The sequence below is a fragment of the Notamacropus eugenii genome, chromosome 4 (genome assembly GCF_028372415.1).
Source record: "Notamacropus eugenii isolate mMacEug1 chromosome 4, mMacEug1.pri_v2, whole genome shotgun sequence".
Taxonomy (NCBI): Eukaryota; Metazoa; Chordata; class Mammalia; order Diprotodontia; family Macropodidae; genus Notamacropus; species Notamacropus eugenii.
Window position 1 is genome coordinate 305,595,980 of NC_092875.1, and position 22,157 is coordinate 305,618,136.

Consider the following 22,157-nt stretch of genomic DNA (forward strand, 5'->3'; position numbering starts at 1 on the left):
TTATATGAAAGATGAATTCCAGAAAACTGAGATTGGAGACAAAGAGAACAGTTACCAAGTTATTACAACAATCAGACATAGACATGAGGAGGGTCTAAATGAAGGTTTTAGCAGTATGAGTAAAGAGGAGAGAATGAATAGGAGACATTAGAGATTTAAGATAGGGCATTCACTTCAATTAAAGAAACCTTTTAAAATGCCGTCTTTGTGCCAGACATTGTGCTAGACATTGAAGAAATAAAAATAAAAGCAAAACAGTCACTATCCTCATGGAGCTTGCATTCTATTGGGAGAAAATAAAATTTATTCTATTTTAAAATGTTTTATTTTATTTATTTAAAAAATAAATATTATGTTTTAAGATATTTGGATCAGAATTTTTTTGTATTTAGGAAATAACCTATTACTGATTGTAGTTTTACAGCTATAATGAGCTTGGAGGTCATTTAGTCCAAATTCTTCTCATTTGATGGATAAGGAAACTGAGTCTCATTGAGTTTAAATAATTTGCCCAAGATCATTCAAGCAGTAAGTGGCAGAGCCAAGATTTTAATCCATATCTTTTGACTCTAAATCTAGCACTCTTTTCACTCTATCTTGTTCTCTGCTATGGGAATTGATTGTGTGTTGAGGAGAGGAAGGAGTAAAGATGCCTCCAGAGCTTTAATCATGGGTCCCTGGGAGGTGATAGTACCCTTAGCAGGAATAGGGAAGTTTGAAGCTTGTGAAGGTGTTTTCTTTTTTTTTTTTTTGGTGGAATGATGAATTTTGATTTAGACTTCCATTGAGTTTGAGTTGCCAAGTTAGGGACTTAGGACTGTAGTTCCATGGAGAGCTAGGTCTACATATATAGATTTGGTAGATTAGAAGTGACATGTGAAATCATGGGAGTGGATAACATCACCAAAGAAGAGAATATAGAGGCAGGAAGGTCCATTGGAGAACCTTTGTGGATATTTGCTCCTAGGAATTGAGGAGGAGGAAGATGATAAATCAACTAAGAAGTGATAGAAAGAGTGATCAGACAGGTGGGAAGAGCACTAGGGGAGATGAATGATGGAGAAGTCAAGAAAGGAGAGAGTGAATATCGAAGAGGAGAGGATGGCAGCATGGTACAGTGGAAAGAGCCCTTGATTCAGAGTGAGACTACCTGGTATCAAGCTCTGACTTCATCCATCTTCTTATCTACAAACCTATTTTAATAGCATAAAAAACAACAGTTATCAAGAAGAAAGAGGCCTTAGAAGAGGTGAGTAGATTGGGAAATGAAGAGGTTGGTGAAACTGTAGAGTACAGATAAGTTGGAAGCCCCAAACCACAGAATCTTGAGGAATAGAATGGTGGGCAAGCAGAGAATACTCTTAATAAAAAACAATTATCCACAAAATGACAATATTCTGAGAGGATAGCAGAGTTAAAGGAAGAGTTTTGCCTTTTCTTTTGCAAGGATAGTGGAGACCTGAGCATGTTAACTACAGTTTATTGTCAGTGCTGGTGAATCAGTGAATAAGAATACGACATATCAATAATACTCTCATTGACTGCTTTTCCTTAGATGAAGGACTATGCATCTCTCTCCTTGAGTCTTCCTTCATTGTGGAGGTAGAGGTGACCTTGAGTCCTCCATGGATATTTCTGTGAAGAATCAGGATTGACCTAGTTGGATAAGGTCCTATTTTCAGTTCTAGAGACATTGGTTATTTGCCACCTAGGGACCAACTTAGGGAAGTTTTGAGAAGCTTATTACAGTGCTGGGCAGCTGATAATAAAGTTCTGATTTCCTTAACTCTCAAACACCACAAACCATTGAAGGAATATTGTCTATTTTTCTGGAGGGGCAGTCCACAAAGATGAAAGTATGGATTTTTGAACTATTGAAAAGTTGACTACATCTCAAGAACAAATTGACTTAGACATTTTGGACAAGACACCCGTCTTGCCCATGGTTAGCCCTGAGAGGCTAGATGTCTCTAGTTATTTATTTATTTAAAAGAAAACACTTAGGTGGGTTTTTCCGACCCACTGTCATGAAGCACTGGCAAGGGAAAACAGTATGGGTTGGTAGAAAGCTTACTGGATCATTGCTAAGCAGCAGACCTTGCATATAACAGGTACTTTCAAAATGTTTGTTCGATTATATTGAATTGACTAGGAGCCGTGAGAACTGGGATCTTGACTCTGTCACTAACTAACTGTGTGACCTTAAGGCAGTCACTTTTCTAGGCCTCCATTTCATCACCTTTGTTATGAGAGTGGTGGGTTAAATTATTGCTAAACTCTTTTTCAGCTCTAAAACTCTGATTCTACAATTTTAGGGCTTCAGCCCCTTCATTTAAAATTATTCAGAATATATCTTGAGGTAACTGTGATCTCATTGTTCTGAGTACCATGCAGATGACACCCCATTCACACCTCATACTGTTGCCTGCCTTATCCAATAAATTCTGCATAGGAGGTCTTTCCTGTATGGTGAGCATCTTCCCTATTGCCTTCTGACATTGTGGCAAAAACCACACAGGTCATTAGTTATCCTCTTACTAAGAGATCCACCCACCTCCTTTTCTAGTCATACATTTCTCTGATAATATCTTTTTACACCAATTCTTCTGAAATATTTTTTCATTGGCAATAATAATAATAATGTTAGTAATAACTGATGATTATATAATGCTTTAAGGTTTGCAAAGTGCTTTACATTTATTATCTCAGTAATAGTCAATAAACATTTACTAAACACCTACTAGGTGCCAGGCACTGTGCTGAGAGTTGGGGATATTTGTATATTACACAAACTTACAAAAAAAAAGAACAGTCCCTGCCCTCAAGGAGCTTGTAATCTAATGGGGAAAGCTCAGCAGAGATTGGGCTAGGGTAAGGAGAAAGTACTCAAATGTCAGAGCATTGTAGAGAAGTCAGTCTGAGAAGTACCAAAGTAGTTTGGCCAGGTTAGAAATAAGGTCTCTGAGTTCAGCTTTCTCCTTAAGTAGAGGTTTAGAGCTCATGGTCCCACGCTCCACTCAGAGAGGCAGAGAGTAGTGATAACTTGGAGTACCAAGGCTTATAAGGTGGTATAGGATGACGAAATTATCCCAACAATGAGTTCCTAGGGCATGGCACTAGGATCTGGTAGAGAAGATCATCAGAGAAGAAGTACCAAAGTCATACAGCCAGGTGAGAAATCATCTCACTGATTTTCCTAACAACTCTATGAAGTAAATGTTATTATTACTTCTCTGAGGCTAAGAGAAGTAAAATGACATGTGCAGGGTTTCATAGCTGAAGTAGTAGGTGTCTGGAGTAGAATTCAAAGTCGGTCTTTCTGACCTCAAGTCCAGCACTCTGTCTACTACACCACATTGTCTCAATTGCTAATATATTCTAGTCTAGTCATTGCTGACTCATACTTCTTCAATGCCCTTTGCCTGATCCACAACTTTCATTTTTTGGTAAATGTAGTGTTCTATAATTCACATCAGTACAGTATCACTATAAAAATATTGATATTAATGAAGAATGACCTTTGATTCAAAACTATATGGTATTATTAACCATTATAATTAATTTGGGAAGTAGTATCAAGAGTAAAATGACTTTGGAAACATTTTTAGGAGTATTACAAAGAATCTAGTAATGTTTTCTTTCAAATTCACAATCTGATTTATAATCAGTACCTTATATATAACAACTCTTCTTAATCTTAGTAGATTAATGGACTGGAGGACATATGACAGTTTTGTTGTTGACAAAGTATCTCTTTAATAGGCTCTGGAAGAGTAGGGTCTCTAATGATCAAGATTTAGAAAATGATAATAGACAATTTTGAAGCTTTTAAAATAATAAATAATTTAAATATTAAATTTTAAAATAATAAAATATATGCTGATATTTATAATCACAGTTATATCTATCACTATTTATTTATAGGCCTGCTTCAATTGTTAGTAATGCTCTAGTGGAAAACAGTTACTAAGGAAATTAAAAATTTTGTTTTCCTTATTAATTCATCTGTGCCTTTTCTGTGTAGTCTATTTTAAATTAAAGTTCATTGAACTTCGAAATTGTATTTTCTTAACAGCCCTATAAATAAGAATCATTATATTTCTTATTTTACAGATAAGAAATTTGAGGTTTTGAGACATTACATGACCTCCCTATGGTCACAGAGCTACTTTAAAGTGTCAGGTCTCTCCAAACTCTAGAACCAGAGCTTCTTCTACTATATCAAGCTGAATTTAGCATATTAATTATGATATGAATTGAATCATGACAAAATTAATAGTGATATGAATAACTGAACCTTGGCAAAAATTACAAAGCAGGTTAAGTTTTGCCTTACCATTCTCCCACTTCAATATTCTTCACGTTCTCTGATAGCAATCCTTTCCCACATGACCAGTGTTCCCTCATCAGATTTTTTGGCTTCCCAGTCCACCCCTTGATACATAAATCTACCCTCCTTAGCAATGCTGAGCACTCCAGAAACTGATCTTCCTTCTCCTTTCTTGTCCTCTGTTCTCAATTGTAGAGACAAAAATAGAAACATTTTCCTATTATTTCTATTTCTAAATAGAATACATATTTCTAAATATTTTCTCTTTCTAAAATATTCTATATTTTCTATTCATGAGCACTGGTGTTCATTGTTCATGAATAAATGGCACTGTTTCTCATGGCAGTCTTTTAAAAAATTCTTATCCTCATCATTACAATATCTGATGACCAAATAGTCCATGAAATGATGTTTCTTGTTGCTTTTGGGCATATGATAAAAAGCTATTTTTTCCAACTTCTTTCTTTGCCTCTTCAAGGAGTACCTCTGAGCCATCTTTCTTTTGATCTTCCATTTTATACTTTTTTCTAGCTTCATTTATTTCAAATGATTCAGCTTCCTCATTCAAGAAAATAGTACAACATGATGTGCAAAAGAAAACCCTGGAGGATATAATAAAAAAGCCAACCTAAGATAATAACGTTAATAAAACAAAATAAATAATAATATACAGGTTATGAACCACTTTTATGAATTTTCATACAAGATGAAAATAATTATGAAGTTACCTAATAATATTATCTCCTTTCAAGTGTAATGTTTATTTACATATGCTGGACAGTATTATATTTTCAATATGGTGTTAAATTATTGATGTCATTATTTTGCTAGAAATATTTATTTTCTTATAAAATATGGTTCTTAAAAGTTTCATATATATATTTATGTGAGCATTTGATGCTTTGGAACATTAGGGAACACATTGCTGATAGATGTACAGTAACTCACATCTGTTTAATGTTTGCTGATTATCTATTAGGAACTGTGGAGATTGGATAAAATGTTAGAAAACTGGAAAAAGTCAAGTGTTGTCACTTGTTTTTAAAAGCACAAGAAGTTTGATTCCACAAAACAGACAGATGAGACTGAGATCCACACAAGACAACCTTTTAGAAGAGGTTATTTTTAATGGATTTTTCATTAATATATTTATTTTTACGTAACCTAGAATTTCCATAGAAGAGATTATTTAGCAGAAATTTTCTGAGTTACTAGGAAGAATGGGAATCCCTAGGTACCAACAAGAGTTCACTGAGTATAACATGATAAGCAAAACTTATTTCCTTTTGTGGTGTGTTTACTAGTAGACATATTGCACCTGAGTTTCATTTGTTTATATATTTGTTTATGCTGGCAAAATTAAAATTTTGTTGTTATTTTAAGGAACTAGTGGAGAGAAAAAGGGAAAATGAGAAGAATCTTTGAGGCAAATTTTTTATCTGATATGTAGGAAGTAGAGAAGGATGGACAATAGGACAAGGAGAAAACAGACCAAGTCATAGTTACAGATAAAGGAGAAGTTATGACAATGGACATGCCTGTCCTGGTGATCCTCCTTCTGTATGTCTCTTAAAGGTAAAAATCAGACTCTGTAAAGGATAAGCCTCAATCCTTCCTCCCTCTCTGTAGTGCCAATGTGATATTCACAGCACCTGTGGTGGCCATGAATATTCTGGTGCAATTCTGAATCACAAAATACAGTGGACTCTCCATGTGAAAGATAGAACCAAAACATTTATTCAGACACTAAAAAGCCAAATCTGTGATAGCAACAAAGAAATCTATACACAGTAACAATGCAGAGGACAACACTAAGCCTTCCCCTGTTAGACTTCCCACAAACCAGCTCCATTAAACAAATCACAAACAAGCCCTTTTACTCATGCTAGCCAGCCGCCTACTTGCCTGCATCCTTCCAATCTCTGACTGCTCTCACCAAATTCCCCTCAGCTCTGCTCTAGCTCTGCCTCTTCCTATTCCACCCTTCCTGCTCTACCGGTTCAGTAAACTCCTCCCACCACAGATTCATTTAATTAATTCAGTCTTCCATGTGACCCAGGCAGGTCACACGGACCTATTAATGAATGGGAGAGATTTTCCCATTTAAATTACCATTACACCCCCCCCCCCCCATCTCTCCAATCTCTACCAGTGTCTATTATACTTTCTTGTCATAAATTTGCAAAGGAGTCTTTAATTTGCTGTAATTACCTGGAAATGAGATGCCCCTGTGAAACACCTTATGCATCAGGCAGACTTAAAGAACTTATATTTTAGCCTATTGAGATTAGTGTGAGAGGGTCACAGGGCTTGATCAAAGAATTCTGTCAAGATTGACAATTCATTTTGCACAATAATCATTTGTGGTTTTAATATATTGGTAGCATTCTTACCATATCTTCAGTGTAATGATACAGTTCTGATGAGTCATGGAGTTCACTGTTCTGGAAATGAGCTAGAAGCTGAGAGACCCCACTGAGAGAAGTCCAAGTCTCACTTCTCTTGTTTGTGAAACCCTGACCATGGGTCAGGCTTCCACGTGTTTGATTTACCTGTTCTACTGTACTTTATTCTGAAAGTCAAAGAGTAGGCACGGAGCTAGACATTTAAGGATTAGAAATCAAAGCCACCTGCCTATTCAGGAACCTATCCTTTAACACTGTGTTGGTAAATATGCTATCAGCATATCAAGGAACAGAGCTACATACACTATGCATATGCTCAGTCTGATCATGTCATAGTCTAGGTTAAATTCAGCCCGTAAATTTTGGACTACTTCTTTTTGTTGTGAGAACACAAAGGATATAGTTTTGAGGACTCTATGCTATAGAGTTAACTCTGCAATAATTTCAAGATAATAATATTTTAGCAGTAAGAAATTATATTCCTCACACCAAGTAACTTTGCAAAAGAAAATGTATACATATGCATATATATAAAACATAATATACAATTATAAATATGTGCATCTACTTTGGCAAAGTAATGATGTATAAATGTATTTATTTAAAATTGAATTATATATAGTAAAAATAAAAAGTAAATATAAGTGCATATATTTAATTTTACAAAATAACTTGTATGGAATATAATTTGAGTCATAAAATTCCAGGACTGAAATTTTATGTATACATATATATATATGTATATATAATAATGTAGGTATATTACTGTCTTACCCCTTTTAGTATAGTCAAACCATCCAATGACAAAGTTAATGCCAATCCAAGCACACTTTCTTGTTTCTCTGAAATATCCTCAACATGATGGTCATAGAACTGAAAGTCCAAGAGTACTGAGAAGTCTGTCAAAAGGTTTTCCAATAATGCTTTTTTTTTTAAGCTTTCAGGCTGCATTTTCAAACCAGTTGTCCAGACCACGTAGAGAGAGTTCTCTGCATTTTGTTTGTGGCACATGATCTGCAACAAAACTCAAAGAGGGGCAAATATAATTACTGGCTTTTCCTGGATCAAAGAGGGGTAAATATAATTTCTGGCTTTTCCTGGAGAGGCAGCAAATTCTGAGATGCCTGACTTTATTTTAATATCTTTGGGCTTTTGGGTTTTATCCATCATGTATCCAATACCCTCCAAATCATGTGGATTGCCATTGTGCCTTGATCAGCAATAGACAAAAACTCGAGATCTGCCACTGTGGGTCAGCTGAATGCCATAACTGATGTTGAAATTATTGGTGTCAGCTTCAGGGGTAGTAACTTGTTTCAGGCCCCTAGTAAACTTCTTGTCCTGGGACAATTACCCATACTTATTTTGGATTAATAATGACAGGGAAATATAAGGAAATAGCAGCAGCCATGATTTCAATGACAATAATTTGGCACGGATTGATGTTCACAGTTTAAGGACATCACACTGGAAAGATGCCATCACGCCAAGAAGCAGGAAGCTGGCAGGAGATGCTGATCTCGTGCTGAAGTTCTCTTTTTTAAAATAGATTTTTTTTGATATCTTTGCTTTCACATCACTTAAAATTTCCCCTAAATACATCCACTCCCCCTCCCAGATAGCCATAAACAAAATCTTTTTTAAGGAAAAAAGAAAAAGAAGACAGAGATTTCAGCTCTGATAGGTTCTTCCATGCTGAAAAGAGTTGAGTTATGGTCCCAGCAACAGTTTATGACTTTTCTGAGAGCCAGTGTAGTTAAGTGTGGAAGTACTCATCACTATCTGTCCATTTGGTGATAAAGTTTTTGACTCTAGAAACCAATACGACAAAAAAAATACAAAATGATTTTCAGTCCTGTGCAATCCCTTTTTGCTTTCTGTAATGACTTGGGGCAGACGGATATGAAAGGAGGCACATGGAACTAAGAACCTTATTTTTTTAGCCCATCTATAAACTTAAATTTGATTGTTAGTATTCTAAATGTAAGATCCCTGTCCAAAAGTTAATAAGTGGACCTACTGCCATAGGAGCTGAATTGCATCAATCTCGACATAGTTGCTATAAAAGAAACTAGAAGAAGGATGGAAGTTGTAGCTAAGGGGAAAAGTGACTTGCAGTTAGTCCTTGGAGAGACAAAAAAAGTCAGCAGTTTTATCGTGTGCCCCAAGGCAACAAAAAACGTTATTTCATAGGCTATTTGGCCATTACATATTGCACTGCTAAAGATAAGATTCTGCCAAAAAGATCACTATAAAAGTAACTGCAGTTTAAGCACCAGTATCAGTTGCTGAGGATTAAGAAACAAATTCTATGAAGAATTTTAGATCCTCCAAATTATGTCAGTATAAACATCTGATATATATTCTGCAAATGCTGTCCCCCTCCCCTGCCCTAGTTCCCACCTCAATAATTCTACCTACCCTGCAGATGCAGAACTTGAAGTTTAGAGAGGTTAAATGAAGGTAAAATAGGACATATAATCCAATTAAAAATAATTTATTTAATGCCTACTCTGTACCAGGCACTTTGCAAGGCACCGAGGATGCCAAGATACAGCAAAGTAGTCCTTACCTCTAGGAGCTTACATTCTATTGTAGGGAAGGGGGAATAAAATTTATCATTTTTTCAAAGAAACAAGAAATGATTCATTACTGATCCAGATTTAATAAGGGAGATAAGGTTAAAAATGACTTGCTCTAGATCATTCAGGTTGGAAGTAAAAGAGCTGGGATTTTATTTTAAATCCTCAGACACAAAGCCAATGTTCTTTCCACTGAGCCTTGCTTTGTTCTGCAGAAATTGTTTGGGTACACAGAATGAGAGAGAGCAAGGACCCAGCTGTCTACGTACAGTCAGACCAACAGCTGGTTGGAACTAAGGCCAGAATTACTAAAAAGCAAAAAAAAAAAAACCAGTAACTGAAAAACACTTCAATGAAACCAACCCAATCTTGAGCTCTTTAAACAAATGATAAATGATAATAAAGTAAAAAATGAAATAAATGATAATAAAAAGGTGAAATGAAGAAATCAAGTAGAATAATCATTTGGAGGTTTAACCAATTTAAATTGATTGCCACAGCAGGGAAAAGGGCCTAGAAAGGAAGCATCTAGTCTTCACAATTCACCCTCTTCTTTCTCCCCTTACGCTCTCCTCTCCTTCCCTCTCTGCTCCTTTCCAAAACTGTGTCTTATTCTGCATGTTTAGTCTGTTACCTTTCTGCCAAGAGGTAGGTAGAATTCCTTATCACAGGTCCTCTAGTACGTGGTTGATCTTAGTTTGCTCAGAGCTCTCAAGTGTTGCAAAGCTGTTCATTTTATGCAATACTGCTGTAGAAGAAGGAGTACTTTCCCACTCCTTCCCAGTGTCCTAGGTTCAGACAAAGCCCTGAAAATAAAAATAAAGAAGGAAAGCACTCTGGATAATACTGTTGGATTTCCTGGCAGAGGGCTGAACACTGTTGGTGATTAGAATAATCACCTGACTTGAGGGAAAAACCATTTGGAAAAGGGATGTGAGATGTCAGTTGGTATCCAAGAACGAGGGTCAGTAAGAATTACTCAGGAATACTTGAAAGAGCAAACACATAGGTGAGAGTTGGGTGAGTACACAGGGGTGGGTACAGTGTGACATTTTAAAGTCAGGGAGGACTGGGCAGAATTTGAGGACTCATTCTGTCAGGGTACAGGTAGAATGAATTTGAGGCAGTTTCCCCCTTTGTCTAGTTTTATCTCTTTTATAGGGGCATTGAACATCCTCTCCACCATTCACCCTGATCCACTGCATGGTTCTGAATCAGTGCAAATGATGCATTGGTGGTTCTATGGGGTGGGACAGAAAGCCCAAGAGTGTTCTGTGCCTACCTAAATCTTTTCTTTTAGTCATTGTTTGCACTTTATTTTAGCCCAATTTTCATATTATTTTTAGAAGTTTATTTTCATAGGTCTCACGGAAGCTAATTTGATTATGGTGATAGATGGAATGGATTTTTAGCATAAAATGAGCAGATTAAAAAAAACCCTATCGGTTATATTGAAAATAACTGTACAATTGGTTACATATACATTTTAATTGGTTTATTCCCATGCTTGAGCTGGTTCTGTAAGGCACTTTTAAGGTACTTTACCTCTTTTAGACTATTCAGTTAAAATTATACTGATTTGGTCCAGTGGCTCTGCTGCATATTTTTGCCTCTGATATTTTTGTTACATTTGATTTCTCCCATTCTTGAAATTCTCTCTTCTCACACCAAATTCTTTTAAAAATATTTCTTTCTCTTTAATGTTTCATTTTTCCCAATTACATGTAAAAAATTTAACTTTCTTATAATTTTGAGTTCCAAAATACCCTCCCCCCCCTCATTGAGAAGTCAGGCAACTTGATGAAAGTTATCCACTCAATACACTAAATTCTTTTTGTTCTCTTCCTGTGTACCTGACCAATCCTTTTCAGTCTTGCATCTTCTTCCTCTTCTAAATGTTGTATTTCTCCAGGGTTCTGTCTTTGAACCTTTTGCCTTTCTCTATATTTTCCCTTGGCAATCTTTTCCCTTTGAATTCTCCTGTAATTCAATTTTCCACCCCTTCCCTTTTATAGTACTTAACCTTGGGGAGCTGGACTTCAAATCTGTCTTAGACCCCTCCTGCTATAGGGAATTATTCCTCTGGTCTCTGTCCCAGGTAAATTCTGACAGAAACTGGCCCTTGCTGCATGTTGGGCCCTTTCCCTCAGGTTTAGTGGAGGGTCATCATTTTTCTGGCTGAGCTCTATTGCCGCAAGAGCTGCCATGCAAAAGTCTCATCCTGAGCAAGCTTATGATTTTCCAGAGACAGGGGTAGTGATGTGGGCATAGTTGAGTTCTTCCACAAGATCCCAGGTAAGCTTGTGTAGCCCTGATTGAGTGTCGTATCTGGTGGGGGAGAGGGTGCTGAGTGACTGAGTTAGTGATTGGGTTCATTAGGGTCCTGGGTTTCTTAGTGTAGATAGCTAATATTTTATATCCGGTATATAATTATCATTTTGATCACTTTTGAGATGTCATAAAAATTGGAGAAAGCGTTTAACCCTCCATCTTCTTGGTCATGTGTCCCACGACAATCTTATTTGTTCCCATGATTTCAACTTTTTCCCTTTATGGATTGATTCCTAAACTTAGTCATAGTTCGGTCATACCTCTCTCTTTCATATTTGCATTTTCCAATAGACTGTTGGTAATCTTTACTTGGATACTCAACATCCATCTCAAAATCTCTGAAACTGAGCTTATGATCAGAGGTAACCAGGTGGCCTACAGGATAGGGCCTGGAGTCAGGAAGATCTGAGTTCAAATCCATACTCAGATATTTATTAGTTGTGTGATGCTGGGTAAGTCTTTTTAAACTCTTATCTGCTTCAGTTTCTTCATTTGACAGTGAGGAGGATAATAATAGCACTTGCCACCCAGATTTTATTAAAACATGAAATAATATTTGGAAAGTTTTGCAAACCTCAGATTGCCATGTAAATGCTACTAAAGTGCTTTGGAAACCTTAAATTGCATATGTTAGCTATTATTATCCTTTCCCTACAAATTCTGTTCCTTCTCCTATCTTCCTGTTTCTGTTAATGGTATTAACAGTTTCACAGGGACCTAGGAAAAAAAAAATAAAAAAGTCACAAACAACTTTGAGTTATCCTTGATGCCATAAGGAAGGAAATAAGTATTTAAGTGCCTACTGTGTAGCAAGTGCTTTAAAATATTATCTCATTTGATTCCTAGTCCAATGATAACAAGAGACACTTGTATTGAATTAGCATGAATAACTTATATTCACAAAGAGGAAGTAAAAGTCCAAGAAGTGCCATGGTTTTGCTTTGTGTCTAGAAACTCCTTGAGAGTTAGAGAAATCAACTCTATTTGCTTTTTTTTCACTGTTTGATGTTAAGGGAATAAGTTAGAAAGTGGTGACTGAAGATGGAGTGGACTGGACCAATAGTATTTGATCTAATTTCAGAGAGAATGGACAATTGTTAACTATGTAAGTGGAAAAATGTATGGAAATATACAGTGAATAGATTGTCTTTTAACAAATGGAGTTTTCAATTTGTTATAACTCTGAAAAGCTGTACTATCAATTGGCAAAAGCTAGGCATAAAAATGCCAGAAAAACCTATAAATACATTATAATTGATGGTGGAAATAAGGGATTACAATGGAGTATTAACACTTCCCAAATGACAAATTTAAATAATTCCTCAAACTTGGACAGTTGCCATGGGGTTAATAGCAACTCTATAACTTTGGATGGATAATTTTACAACCTCTTCCACATTATGTCTGCAGCATTTAATGTGATTTTTGTATAGGTCTATGATCTTCATATTGTAAATTTATAATGTGAGTGCATAAGCACTAATAGAAATATTGTGAAAAGTGTGATACAAATTTGAATGTTGCTTTTTATTAAAAAAAGAAAAAAATAAGATCTTGGGGGTGGGATCGTCTTTGATTTCCAAAAATGAAGGTTCATTTTCTGCCCTCCTTCCTTTAGAGGCTTTGTCATCTATCATTTGTAGAAGCTGCTACTTAACTACCTTAGTCTTAGAGTCTAGCAAGTAAGTAGGACTCTTTAGTCGATATGCAAACTTATCATCTACTATGATCTGAGGGATTTTCTCCCACTGGCAATGTCAGTAATTTCTCATTCTGTTACTGAAGGAAGTGTCTGAGATGTGTATATATTTTAAAAATATTTTATTTTTGAATGTTTCACCATATTCATTCCATTAACAATCATTGACAACATCTCTGTATTAGCTTTGATTACATCCCACTTACTGAGACAACAAGGCAACTGTAATATCAGGAAAGAGACTCCAGACATATGCCCATTATAGAATTTTCCACTTGAGCATGTAGGATTATAGACATGACAGAACTTTAGAAGTCATATTGTGCAAGTACTCATTTTACTGATGAGGTAACTGAAATCCAGAGCACCTAAATAACTTTCCCATTGGCTTATAGATCTAGAGCTGAAAAGGATATCAGTGACCACCATTTTATAGATGAGGAAACTGAGTCCTCATGATTGTATTCACTTTATATACTACTACATCTGCAGTAAGCGGCAAAGCCAAGATCTGAACTCAGGCTTCCATTTTGGATTGTGCTATGCTAACATGATGGCTTCTTGACTCACAGTAGATGCAACCAATTCAGAGATAGTTTCCACAGTGTAGCAATGGTTCTCCCATGTGCTCTTGACTTCCCTGGGAAAAACCAAACCAAACCAAACCAAAACTTTGCTATCGCCTCTTTGAAGGGTTCTAATAGCTGCATTAGGCTGGTGATAGTTTTATTCTGGGGCTCCAGGAAAGAATATGGATGGACCAAGGGGATGGTGCCTGTGGGGATGATTGCCTCATGCATGCCTAGACTCTGTGTGGAGAATAGCACCTACTGAACAATTTCTTACCTCTTTTTCAGTACCACACTTTAGATGAAGAATAGCTAATAAAAACACTGGAAAGAAAAAACATTCTTTTAAATATTTTAAAGGATTGCCATTTGATGTCTTCAAATATTCTAGACTTTGGAGCTAAGTGCAGAGAATAATTATGCTATAATGGGTGACAGTGGTTATCAAATCTGAAAAACATTCACATTCATATAATCAATAGGGTACATTATGATATATACTCTAATGAAAGGTTTTTGCCTCATTTCCAAAGCATTGCAATTTGTAGCAGAAATTGATGGAGAAAATGTTGCCTCTCCTTTATGAAATAGATATGAATAGAGTTTTAAATGCGGCATAAAAGAGGCTGAATCATTTTAGAGTAATGAGCCTCTGACTCTAAATATTCATTTGTTACCATAAGTAGAAGATTTGACTCTTAGGATGAAATCATGTAATAGGTAAGAGTTACTGACTGATTAGCAAACCAATTTCTCACATTTACAGGCTTGGAAGTTTGTTAACACTGGAGAGAGAGCCTCCATTACAAAATGTGTCAGCACTGTCCTAATGAATGTAAGTATAGGATCATTTAGGAGTGGGGATGGGGACAAGCTGAGCCTGGGGGAGAACTGATATGGCTGGTAAGCAATGACTGGCTCTGTACTTTGGATAACTTTCCTGAATTCTTTACTATTTTTCTTCTGTACTTGCAGAAGTCCTTTGGAGGAGAAGGGTGCTTAGGATCCCAGAATGATTTGAGAGAGGAAAAATTTAAGAGATGATAAATTTTATTTAGAGTGGAGTTATTCATCAGGCCTGGAAGGGTTTCTTTAGTGGGTAATAGGAAACATCCTGGAATTGGAGTTAGAGGACCTAAGTTCAGATCTCTGCTACTTACTGCTTGTTACTCCTGACTATGGACAATTTATTTAATCTCTGTGGACCTTGGTTTCCCTGATGGCCTAGTTTTTCATTTAAAATAACTCACTGGCCCCTTGATACTTACTTGAGTAATTATTCTTTTGTGGGGCATGAAAGATATGGTTTTAATTTTATAACCTGAGACTATCACAAATTTATGTGATGACCAGCACTATGATTTGAAATGGTATGCCTGAATGAACCAACTGATGAAGACAGTACTTTGGTCTCCTCCACGCAAGAAACACTGAGCACAAAGATATCAAAGAGTAGGCTGTGAATATGTTGAGACTTACTGAAATCAAAGGTGAATGGAAAGAGGCAATTAATACCTATGCAATACCAGTCTTAAGGTATACTGTTCACACTGTAAAATGAACCATATCAAACTTGGAAAGTACCCTTATCAAAAGACGAATGAAACCTGAGGTCATTAGCCATTAGCCAGCTATAAAAAGATTCAAGTTTCCCTTGCAAAAAAGAGGAAAGTGGATAGACAATCTTAGAGAACATAACTGGTTAAAAAAATCAGAATTACTTTTGAAACAAGTAGACCACTTCACTGAACAATCAGGAAAAAGTGTAATGGAATAATTGGTAAGTTTTGAGTAGTTTTTTGAATGAAAGAGTAACATGGAAGGAAAAAAACAAGAGACAGAATTTCATATGAAGGGTTGGCTGAGCATAGTGGATAGAGAGTTGATTTTGGAGTCAGGAAGACCTGGATTCAGGTCACGGTTCTGAAATATACCATGACTTCTGTCAGATGCAAATCTCTCAGTGTCCCTGACAACTTATTAAGATCAAGCTGCTGAACATTTGCAGCTTTGCATGTCAGAAGAGTTTTCCCTTTTGGGAGTTTCCCACAGCAATGAAGTCATAGGAACAGTCCAAAACCACCAATTTAGAAAGAGGGAAATGTCATATTTTAGGGATAGAAGTTGATAGCATTGATGTGGAGGCAGAATGTTTGTGGTTCAAACTCTTAAACCCATTTGATTCTTTCTCTGGACTCTCCTATCCCTAGGCCAGAAGTTCCCTAGACCAGAAGATATTCATAGCATGAAGTATAAACCATTTATATCTGGAATGGCTGGCTAACTTGAGTGGTTTGGATCAGTATGTCTGAAACTTCTCATGCCACCCAAGTTCTCTGTTTGAATCATCCTTGAATCTTTGTTATCCAACACTTCCTATATTCACTTGAAATTCCATTATTTATTCCAACTTTTATAGTCTAAAAAATCACCAATTTCTTTAGGATTTCACAAACAAGGATATTCAAAATGTAAAGTCTAAGACAGAGAATCTTTCCAGGGATTCCTACAAATGTGAAGGGCCCAATATATCCCCAGTGAAAACCCCTCTATGTAACAAAATTTTCTCTGGTCCCACTCTCTGAGGACTAGGTGGGTTGTATTTCACCATTTCCCCAGGGTTCTCCAGGACCCTGAGGAGTTATGGAAAGGGGGTCTTGGTTCCCTGATATTGACTAGAGCCAGCATCAATTGTATTCCCTCAATTTTTGGAGTCCAAGCACCTCAGTTCCATTTAACTTTTACAGAATAATAATTTATTTCAAATGAGTAACAAGAAAAAAATACAGATATTTCCCCTAACAACTCCGGGGCATAATACCCACTATATCACCTTTATTTCTAGGGAAGTGAAAGGGATTAGGCTCATTGCTTAACTCAGTTTGTACATATAGCATCAGTCCTGATAAAGTCAAATCCAAAGCTCTCCTTGGGCTAGAATCCAGGGACCTGACATTTCTAGCCTTCCTTGCTGAGCTAGCTGCACTGTTTTGGAATTCTGAACTCTAAGGACTCATGCCTTGAGCTTCTGGATTTAGAACCCTATTTCCTGCACCTGGAACTGAAAAGGACAAACAAAATAGAACCGAACTCCAAAACTATTTCTGAAGGACACAAGGCCTTGGAATATGTGGTCTTCAGTCCTTGTCCTACCCTTACCACTTGTTGCCACCTGCTCTTAATTAATGAGTTGTCCATCCCTGGATGCCACAGGAATAAAGGTTGACTGTGCCTCATGCTGATGGATTTAAAGACGCAGGCACTTTCAGCTATAGCTTAATGGAAAAAGGCTGCTTCTAACCATGTAATAGGCTCATTCAGAATGTCCATGACTTAGCCACACATACTTTCTCTCAGAGGCAGATTCCTGGTATCTCTCACTGGGTGCCTCTATCTTAGGTGATCTGGATTCCACTATCCTTAATCCCTTGATCAAGTGTTAGAACACCTACTGACAAAGATGCCTTCAAGATAATATGATGACAGGTTAGGGAGCACTGCTGCATTAACTCTTGACCTCTGACTTTAAAATGCCTTCTCAGACCTATGGGATGCTCTTATCTCAAATCCTAGGATTTAGGACCGGATAGATTTACAAGTGAATTCTATCAAACATTTAAAGAACAATTAATTCTGAAAATATATAACTTTTGAAAAAATAAGTAAAGAAGGTTTCTGCCAAATGTCTTCTATTACACAAATATGGTCCTAATACTTAAACTGAGGAGAGTCAAAACAGAAAGAACACTATAGACCAATTTTCCTAATGAATATTGATGCAAAAATTTTAAATAAAATATTAGCAATATATCATAAAGTTCATCCAGTATGACTAGGTTGGATTCATAGCAGGAATATAGGTTTTGTTCAGTATTAAGAAAACTGTAAGTATAATCGATCACATTCATAATAAACTGAACAAAAGTCATACAATTATTCCAATAGATGCAGAAAAAGCTTTTGACAAAATGCAGCACCAATTCCTCTAAAAAATCACCAGAAAGCATACAAATAAAAGAATCTTTCCTTTGACCTAGCTTCTTGGCTTCAACCAAGGCTTGCCCAACCACATCATGGCTTTGTTTTTGGTGTTGTTCAGTTGTGTCTGGATCTTAGTGACCCCATGGAACACAGCAACCATTCCGATGTCATATTTGTTAGCATTTTAATACTGTCTGTGGGGTTTTCTTGGCAAAGACACTGGAGTGGTCTGTCATTTCTTTCTCTAGTGGATCTCCTTTTGTCAGAACTCTCCACTATGACCTGCTTGTCATGAGTTAACCCTGCAAATCATGCTCATAGTTTCATTGAGCTACACAAATCCCTCTGCCATGACAAGGCAATGGTCCAGGATGTCATAGCTTGGTCTTCCTTCCTTCCTTCCTTCCTTCCTTCCTTCCTTCCTTCCTTCCTTCCTTCCTTCCTTCCTTCCTTCCTTCCTTCCTTCCTTCCTTCCTTCCTTCCTTCCTTCCTTCCCCCCTTCCTCTCTCCCTCCCTCCCTCCCCATCTAGCAAGTATCAACTGTCTGTTCAAATTTGAACTCAGATTCCCCCGACTCCAGGCCAGTGCTCTTTTCACTCCACCACCTTGCTTCCCCTGGTCCCTGTTATTTCACTCTTCAAGACCCTGTGACCACAACTTGCATAACTCAGCTGGTAACACTGATCAGCTGGTCGAGGTGTTAAAAGGTTACTTGCAGAGAAATTCTCAGAAATGTATGACTGTCAGGTTTGATTGTATTGTCAAAAGGGGGTGACTAATGACGTGAAAATGGGATAATATTTTTTGTTTTACAAGGCTTTTCAGCCAAAATGCCTGGCTATTATTTTAAATTTAGTATTCAACGATAAAGCTCATCTTTCCTTCTAAAACTTCTACCTTGTCCTATTTCTCCAAGGTCTATGGGAAATATTACTACCAATTTAACACAGAAAATCTGAGAATCATCCTTGAGTCTTTTATTCTGCATCTCTCATATTCACTATTTCAATTGATCTGTGACCTTACTGCTGGGAGCAGTCCTTTTATCAGTGTAAATTTGCAGCCTACACATATCTTTTCATCTTGTGGTATCCTCACTGATACTCTTTTAAAGATCTTTCACAAAAAATGACTCTACTGTTCTTGGAACCTAACACTAGTTTTTTTCTTCTTAACATTTTGTGGACATGCATGTTGTGTGTTTTTTTTAATCTGTTATTCTTACATGACTGGCTCCTGTCCTTTTCAGATTATGCATGTCCTTCATGGTATCTGTTATACCAGGTCTTTTGTATAGATCATCATTAGGAATATTGCATCCCACAATGCATTTCTTCATTGTCCTTTGAGTAACCTGTGACTTTGGTTCTTCAGAGATTGTAGTGTTCCAAAATTTTGAACCACACATTGTCCCTTTACGTGAAAAAGATTATTCTTATCTCTAGAGAGCAGTTTGAGATACTTAACATGATTGCACAACTTCTAAATTCAGTTCATTTTGTATTTATATTTAGTAGGCACTGTAATCCTACATACCATTTTATAGCTCTGTCCCTTTCTCTGTATTTGCTTTCATTCCCTTCATCTAAGCACTAGTAATATACTACCTGAAAAAAATTTAACATCCTTTTCACAAGATGCTTCATCTATTACCTTTTCAGTCTGCCTTCAACACTGACAGATTATTATTATTTTTTTGGAAACCCCCTGCCCTAATAATAATGATGATGATGATAGCTCATATCTATGTGTATCTTTCATACCTTATCTAGTTTGAACCTCTAAAAAATCTCATGAAGCAGTTAATACAAAGTATACTTATCTCCATTTTCTGTGTGTATGTTCATCCTTCGTTACCGAAGAAGAAATAATGACATTACTTACACTTGACTTTGTTTTGAGCTGTGCAGGTCACCAGCCTTACTGCTCCTCCAGAGCCATCAGGATGATTGAAGAAGACCCAGGATGAGGGAGTTGGGGTTAAGTGACTTGCCCAAGGTCACACAGCTAGTAAGTGTCCAGTGTCTGAGGTGAGATTTGAACTCACGTCCTCCTGACTCCTGCACTGGTGCTCTATCCACTGCACCACCCAGCTGCCCCTATCTCCATTTTACAGATTAGAAGGAAGGATCAGGTGATTTGTTCAAAGTTGCACAGATATAATGATGGAAGTAAGATGAGTCCAGGTTTTCTGATCTAACCTGTTTTATTGTTCATTATACCGTGGTGCGTCCATGCTTGAACGTGGGCTTCTTGAAGTAAATACAAAACTTTGTGGAAACTCAAGCACACTTATCAAAACCAAAAGTGTTAATTTTCTAGTGGTAATTAACATTTGCTGCTTTAAATAACAGGTTTGCTTTGATTGCAGACCATTAGTTTTGGAAATAGAAATTTAGATAGCAACTAATTGATGATTTACTAATTGTTCTGCCCTGCTGTGGTCTTTAACTATGAAGTATCTATTGCTTTTCTTGTTTAAGTTAATTTAAGTAGATTGCAAGTTCAATTAAGGGCAATGGCCATGTGTCTTGTTTATTCATTGACCCCCTTTGGAGAGCTTAGCAGAGCAATGGGCATTAGGTGGACTCTCAGGGTTGAGTGAATGAATAAATAAGAGCAGTTGTGAAGTGAGGTCAAAAGTTACTGTAAGTCATCTATGAGAATTGTTGAGTATTTGGATACCTTAGAGTTTTCTCTTTTTAAATGATTATATTATTAATCTATGATAAAATGTGCTCTACTATTTCAGAAATGTCAGTGAAACATTCAAATAATTCCTAATGTCTTAGCTATTACAAAGTAAAATTTTTGATTTTATGTCACATTTCAGTAAGCAGAGAATTATTTTTTGTTTAATTGTGGGTACTTTTATTTTTTAAGGGACCAGTGCCCTTATCAATAGTCCACAGTGTATAAGCTTGATGCCATTAAAACCCCAGATGCCACCCCATTTTTCAGGCTAGTGGTTTGTAAATGGGCTCAGGGAGTGAATCAGATAGTTTGTATTCGGTTGGCATTCATTAGGCTGACTGAAGGGAAAGAATATGATCAGTGTCTGGTTTATTGTGCAGATGTAAAAAAGTTCCCAAGTCTGCATCTATTATCTTCAATTTGAAACTGTTTAATAAATATACCAGTGAAATGGAACATTGTTTTTGCTCATTCTAATTCCCTTTTAAATCTTGCTTTGGTATGACTTTTCATTGTAATATTTTATAGTCTTCTGTGGCCTTTTGTCTTCTTCTAAAAACCTTAGATAAAATTAAAATGAAAACTGCTTTTGTTTGTTGGGGGGTAGCATGAAGTAATGAAGGACTGAGCTCTGGGTGAGCAGTCGGAAGATCTCATTCCAACAAAGTGGATGTGAGACCTTGGACAAGTTGCAATATTTCCAGCCTCATTTTCCTCACTGTACTTTGTATATTTCCCAGAATCAAAGGGTTGTTATGAGGAAAGTTCTTTGCAAACTATAAAGTATTATGAAATTGTAAACCATACTCACATGCACACATACAAATATACATACAAATACATACATATACACATACACACCTAGATACATCTTTGTCTATACTTATATCTATATACTTCTCTCTCCCTATATATAATCCACATTTCAAAACTAATGTCTCACAATGCACAGAATTTTAAAGTGGAAAGGGAATTTATTGGTGATCTAGACTAAACCATACCTGGAAAAGAATCCCTAGCATAGCATAACATAACATGAGGTCATTGAGATGCTGCCTCAGGGCCTTCAGTAAGGGAAACCATCACTTTCAAAGGTAGCCTATTCAACACTTGGACAAGATTTTAGTAATATTAGGCCTAAATTTACCTCTTTTTCACCTTCCACTCAGTGTTCTCTCTGGGTCCATGAAGAGCTAATTCATGCTCTGCCAAACCTACTTTTACATACTTAAAGATAGATATCCCTCCTTCACTCCTAATAAATCTTCTTTTTTTCAATTAGATGTTCCATTTCTCACAACTATTTCTTGTATGGCATGGTCATGGTAGACATCCTGTTTGTGCTCTTCTGGACATTCTCTTGCTTATCACCATCCTCCTTAAACTGTACTGCCGAGAATAGAACAGAATTCTCCATATGTGGTCTGAGCTAACACAAGGGCCATGCACATTGCCTTGGTGCTTTGCATAATAATGATGATGAAAATAGTGATGATTATATAGATCATGCTTATAGAGTGTTGGAAGGATTTGAAAACCTTACATACATCATATCACCTGATTTTC

At 36.6% G+C, this 22,157-nt stretch overlaps 1 pseudogene; it reads right to left on the bottom strand.

The window, feature by feature from the left end:
* Positions 1-5,765: 5,765 nt before the first annotated feature.
* Positions 5,766-11,976, bottom strand: LOC140502526 (ectonucleoside triphosphate diphosphohydrolase 4-like; annotated as a pseudogene).
* Positions 11,977-22,157: the final 10,181 nt, after the last annotated feature.